This window comes from Gekko japonicus, unplaced genomic scaffold (assembly GCF_001447785.1).
Source record: "Gekko japonicus isolate JY-2015 unplaced genomic scaffold, Gekko_japonicus_V1.1 scaffold966, whole genome shotgun sequence".
In the NCBI taxonomy this organism is placed as follows: domain Eukaryota; kingdom Metazoa; phylum Chordata; class Lepidosauria; order Squamata; family Gekkonidae; genus Gekko; species Gekko japonicus.
The window spans coordinates 274,595-281,180 of NW_015169202.1; the positions used below are offsets into that span (position 1 = coordinate 274,595).

At 49.7% G+C, this 6,586-nt stretch overlaps 1 protein-coding gene across 1 annotated transcript in view; it reads left to right on the forward strand.

The window, feature by feature from the left end:
* TMEM26 (transmembrane protein 26) overlaps positions 1–6,586 on the forward strand; it is a 52,711-nt gene that overhangs the window by 956 nt on the left and 45,169 nt on the right. The gene's annotated exons all lie outside the window — the stretch shown is intronic.

Sequence of the window (6,586 nt, forward strand, 5' to 3'; positions counted from 1 at the left end):
TTCAGATTTCTGACTGGCGTCGGTTTGAACACAAGAGACCTCATTTGCTTTATGAACCTGAATGCATTAACTGATGAGTCACACATAATTCATTTGCAGATTTTTAAATTGGAGTCCTGTGAAAGGTCTGTTCAGGCAGCCCTGACGATTCCCGTTGTACATTTCTTGATTTGGACAAAGCATAGATGCTTTCCCCCAGACATTAAATGACCTGACAATGTCACCTAGTCCAGGATAAAAAGGTTACCTGCGTTTAACAAATTGCCTGGTTGACTGCATACAGCTTTTAGGGCTATGGTCCTCACGAACAATGGAGGTCAGGGACGAGAGAAATAACTCATCTCAAAAGGAGCAGTGGATGGTTTCTTGGAGGAGACAAACATTTCCTAAGCGCTGCCCTCCTACTGTGTTTAGAAGGAGCCCACGCACAGAGATGACTTGACTTCTGTCTGCCTCCCACGTGATTCACTGGTAGCGTGAATCAGCCAAAGCAGATGCCGGCCTGGACAGAACGGACAGGGTGGCCATCATGGCTATTGGCTGCCAATCCTCAGTCTCCTTTCAGTGAAAGTTGCCGTTCTTGTCCTCCTCTATCCCAACTGGCCTCCCATTGGTCAGTCATCATGACTCACAACCAGTGTTCCCTCTAAGCTGAGTTAGTGTGAGCTAGCTCACAGGTTTTTAGCCTCCAGCTCACATATCTTTGTCTTAGCTCAGGAAGGATGGCTCCAGAGCAAACTAATTTATACAGTAGCCAAATTGCTCACTCACAACTTTAATGCTGATAGCTCTGAAAGTAGAATTTTTGCTCACAAGGCTCCACAGCTTAGAGGGGACATTGCTCACAACTTGGTTGCGCTCTGACTTCAAATGGGTTGCACTATCATCAGGGTTTTTTTTTGGCTACACTCTAAAGGAAAATGAAGATTATGCATGGAGAGGGGGGAAATTAAGGAGGAAGTGCAATATAGGCAGAAGAGGGGGCTAGTTTAGGCGTATATCTATTTCTCCTGGCCAGGGCTTTTTTTGTAGAAAAAGCCCAGCAGGAACACATTAGCATAATAGGCCACACCCAACAGCAGGAACACATTAGCATAATAGGCCACACCCATGACAGCACAGCTCATTAGCATATTAGGCCACACCCCCATGTTACGTGGTCATCCAGCCACACCCACCTTTTGCTTCTTATTCTGTTTACCTTGTTCGTTGTCAAAACCCAGGCTTTTTTTGTAACAGGAACTCCTTTGCATGTTAGGCCACACACCCCTAACGTAGCCAATCCTAATGAGTGTCTGCTGTTGGGTGTGGCCTATTATGCTAATGAGCTCCTGCTGGGCGTGGCCAACTCGGGAGCCAGCCGGAACTCCGTTCCTGTGCGTTCCTGCCCAAAAATAGCCCTGCTCCTGGCTTCTGTTACTAGAGTTGCCAGCTCTGGTTTGGGGAAAAACCTGGAGATTTGGGGGGTGGGGTGGAGCCTGGGAAACATGGGATTTGGGGAGGAGAGGAACCTCAGCAGGGTAAAATGCCACCACAAAGCGCACCCTCCAAAGCAGCCATTTTCTCCAGGGGAACGGATGTTGGCCGCCTGGAGATCGATGTCATAGCAGGAGGTTTCCAGGTCCTACCTGGAGGTTGGCAGACCTACCACAATTCCCAACTACAATCCGGGAGGTGCATGGGAAGGGGAGGCAAGGAAAAGGGGGCAGGGATTGGCAGCAGGCCAAGAGGAAATGGGGGGAGGGGAGGGTGCTGTCTCCCAGCTGTGACATTTCATGGACATCTCGCTAGATAAAAAGTAATAGGGTTTCAGACCAGCTGCGTGGGGAAGAGGTTTTATTTTGGCAGCGAGATCAAATTAAGACCAGAGCCCACCTTCCAAAGCAGCCATTTTTCTCCAGGGGAACTGATCTTGGTTATCTGGAGATCAACTGTAATAGCAGGCAATCTCCAGGCCCCACCTGGAGGCTGGCAACCCTGTTTCCTACAGTGCTGGCCTGAACAGATCTAGCCAGAATCCTGCTCAGTTCTGTTCCACAGAGCTGACTCCCAGCAATGTGGTTTTGGATGGTGACTCAGCACCTGGTTACCAACCACTGAATAATTATTTATGTGATAGATTTGCCTTTCAGTGCAAGGCTCCCAGATGGCTCACAATAAAAGAAGATTTGTCTCATAAGAAAATAAAATCAATTTAGAAAGTAGCAACACCAGCAGTTAAATGATCAGTAGAAATGACAGTAGGAGCTGCGGTGGCTCAAGTGGTTAAGACGCTGAACTGCAGGCTGTGGAAGGTTGGTAGTTCAGCAGTTCGAGACCCGAGTGCCGCATGATGGAGTGAGCTCCCGTCTCTAGTTCCAGCTCCTGCCAACCTAGCAGTTTGAAAGCAAAAAATTGCAAGTAGATAAATAGGTACCACTTCGGTGGGAAGGTAACAGCGTTCCGTTCGCCTTGGTGTTTAGTCATGCTGGCCACATGACCACGGAAACATCTTCGGACAGCGCTGGCTCTTCGGCTTTGAAACGGAGATGAGCTCCGCAACCCTACCGCAACCCTAGAGTCGGATTCGACTGGCTTTCGAGCAAGGGAACCTTTACCTTTACTAGAAAAGACAGTAGGTTTAAAACTGTTATCTCATGATAAAATTAATCTTCTTACCTGTCACCAAATACCTGGATATACATAAATAGCACTCAAAACTCAGGAGTGAAGATGTCAGGCAAACCAATGAGGAAGGAGTTCCATAGATAGGGTGACACCACCGAGAAGGTTCCGCTCGTGATAATGGCCCACCACACTTCAGAAGATGGGGGCACAGAAAGCGTAGCCTATGTGGGCAATTTCGTTGGCTGGGCAGGTTTGTCTGTGTGGTCCTTTGTATATCTTGGTCTCAGGCCATTTAGGGGTTTAAAAGGTCAAGCAGTTGGAATTGTGCCCAGAAATAAATTGGCGGCCAGTGGTGCTCTTCTAAAACCAGCAGCCTCTCTGCTGCATTCTGGGCCAACTGATGCTTTTAAATACACTCAAACTCAAGGGCATCTCAGTAGTCCAGCTTAGATACGATTGAAACATGGATAGCTAATAGGCTTAGAAGGGTGTAACTGTGCTTAGGAGCACACTGCAATGCTTGGTTTTCTAGTAAGAAGCACAGCTCAGCTGGAATAACTACTGGAGTCAGTAAAAATGTGTTCTTGCCACCGATGAGATGTGAGATGCATGTACAGAAATCCTTAAGCTGCAAGCCCATGAATGTATGGGCTGAAAGGCTCCACTGAACCTTGAATGGAGATGATAACAAAATGTTACCTGTGTTTTCTGCCTCAGGACGGCTCATTCATTACCACCTACTCCCTTACAAATGATCTCAGGGGCCTGCTTCAGGTGACCCATGTTCTGAGATTAGGCAGATGGCAAATCTGGGAGAGGGCCTTCTCAGTCATGGCCCCAAAACTCTGGAACTCTCTCCCCAGAGAGACTCGCCTGTTCCCACCTGTTGCCATCTTCCACCAATAGGCAACGGCTTTTTGTTTCATCTAGCATTCCCTCAGAGGGCCCTCATTGCCATCACCATAACAAAAAGCTAACCGCTTTGAGGAGTGAAGTCAGAGGCATACCCATCAGCTGATGACAAGACAAGCGCATTTCTGGCAAACAGAGTGCAAACTTCACTGTGGCTTGAGGAAGGACAGTTAACTTGGCTGCTATTTGCTGGATTTCCTCCAGAACTGCGCAAGTTTGGTATAGTGGTTAAATGTGTGGACTCTAATCTGGGAGAACCAGGTTTGATTCCCCACTCCTCCACTTGTAGCTGCTGGGTGACCCTAGGTCAGTCACAGTTCTCTCAGAGCTGTTCTCTCAAGAGCAGTCCTTGAAAGAGCTCTCTCAGCCCCACCTACCTCACCGGGTGTCTGTTGTGGGGAGGGGAAGGGAAAGGAGCTTGTAAGCCGCTCTGAGACTCCAACTGAAGGGCGGGGTATAAATCCAGTCTCCTCTTGCTCTTCTTCTTCTTCTCCTTGCCTAACTTCTCCCCGATTTCTCAATTCCATTAGTAATTGAATAATGGAACTGGTATTAAAAAAACACTTAGAGTTGCCAACCTCCAGGTGGTGGCTGGGGTCAGTTCACCTGGAGAAAATGGCTGCTTTGGAAAGTCAACACTATGGCATTACACCCCATTGAAATCCCGCTCCTCCCCAAACCCCGCCCTCCTCAAGCTCCACCTCCGAAATCTCCAGGCATTTCCCAACCTGGAGCTGGCAACCATATCATCCACCACCACGAAAAGGTGTACATCCAAGTTCCTCCCACTTTCACCAGTGGAAGAAGTGGTTGGATCCAACCTTTGCACTTTCACTGAAAACTGCTGGGAGACACCACGACAAAATCATCGCTGAAAATACTAGGCACCACCAATGAGATTTCGAGGAGCCATAACAACTGGCTTTGTCAAGCCCTGGTGTGTTTTCTTGCCAGGCCCGTAGCTATGGTGGGGCCTCCTGGTGCCTGCCCCCCCCCGACTTCCTCCCAAGGCGTCATGACTTTTGGGAAGAAATGTGGGGGAGGCCGAGCTTGTGCCTGCACTCCAGGCCCCACATTCACAGCTTGGAGTGCAGTCCTGCAGCCTCCACTTCTCCCTCAAGGCATTTAAAGGGCCCCCTTAAATGCTTTGAGGGAGAAGGGGGGAGGCCACGAAATTCAGTGCCCCCTGACTTTTTTGAAAGCCTCCCCTATTTAAAAAATCCTGGCAATGAGCCTGTTTATTGCACTGGGTTTGTCAAGCCCTGGTGTGTTTTATTGCAGTGCACATATATTTTAGCTTTGTTCTAAGTGTTTTAAGGTGTGGAGATCTTTTGGGCTTTAATGTTTCTTAAAATGTGTTAAGATTGAAGGTCAAAGAAGACGGGGACGGCAAAGGATGAGATGGTTAGACAGTGTCATAGATGCAACAAACATGAAATTGAGCCAACTTCAGAGGACGGTGGAAGACAGGAAGGCCTGGCGTGATCTGGTCCATGGGGTCGCAAAGAGTCGGACTCGACTGTGCGACTGAACAACAACAACAAGATGTGTTTTTATTATTTTATTTTTATGATTAGCCATCTGTTAGCCTTGGTGGCCCAGGGCAGCAAGGCAAGGTATACATTTCAAAAATAAATAAAATCCATTCACAAAAGCGAATCCTCGTTTTGCAGATGAGTCACGTAGGCATGAACCAGAGTGCAGAGGAGGAGAGAACCGGCTGAAAGAGTAAAGAGGAAGGAAAGAGACTCACACAGTCAAGATTTAAGCATGCAGGTCAATGAAGGGTGATTCCCAGATCTAAGTAGACTTCGTGACTCCTGATCTAAGCCAGCAAGAGTCTCATTTTGCATCTTTACGCAACAAGATTCTTGTGCAGTTCTGGAGGAAATCCAGCAAATAGCAGCCAGTTCACTGTCCTTAAGTTTGCACTCCGCTCGCCAGAAATACGCTTGTCTTGTCATCAGCTGACGGGTCTGCCTCTGACTTCACTCCCCAAAAATGAAAATACTGCCTTAATACTCGGGTGTATCTTTGGAAATCAACATCGTGCTGCTTTCTCAGTCTCGCGGGACAAATCATTGCTTGTCCCCTAAAACAGTCGGATCTTCTGAACAGCCGAGTCTGGATCCTCCCGTGGCAGATTCAAGCAAGGGAGAACTGGCTGTGATGGGACCGCCCCGAGTCCCTCGAGGGCTTTGCTTGGGCGCCCTTCCTTTAGCCCCACGGACCCGTAGGTCTTCCTCTGCCGCCTCGTTACAGGGCACAAGAATTGCCGAAGGGGTGCCGTTTGGGAAGAAAAGGCAGAGGCAGGCCAGGGTCAAGGCCTCGGGTGGCCCCCAAGCAGGGCAACAGTGAGTCGGGTTGCCAACCTCCAGGTGGGGCATGGAGATCTCCTGGAACCACCACTGATCTCCACACAAAAGAGATCCCCTGGAGTTCCCCTGGAGCAAATGGCTGCTTTGGAGGGTGGACCAAATGACATCACGCCCCGCTGAGGCCCCTCCCCTCCGCAAACCCCGCCTTCCCCAGGTTCTACCCCCAAATCTCCAGGAATTTCCCAACCCTGAGTTGGCAACTCTAGTGGTGAGGCAGGTCTGGGAGGTACATCATTTTCTGTGCTGCTGCCGGGGGAAAGACAATGCACCACAGTGCTGCCAGATCATCTGGAAGCCAGGCAGCCTGGGAGGAAGTGATGTCGTGTCCAATCGTGGTGTCCCAAGCTGCTGTTTGGGCAGTGGACTGGGCCCAGGCTGAGTATTAGGGTTGCCAAGTCCATTTTCCGCCCCCAGCGGGGGACTTTGTGGGCGTTCCTGGAGGGGGCGGGGCATCACCGACGTGATGACGTCACGTTGGGGACGTCCGCTGTCCCCCCTCGCCCGCCTCTGTGCCCGATCTCCAGAAACGCCAGTTTCCTTCACTTAAAGGAGCCGGCATTTCCCTTTTAAGTACATGGAGCCGGCGTTTCCCCTTTCAGGGCAAAGAGCCAGCATTTCCCTTTTAAGTGCCGGAGCTGGCATTTCCCTGCAAGCCTGATCTCAAGCGGAGATGGCGCTTGGGAGGAAAC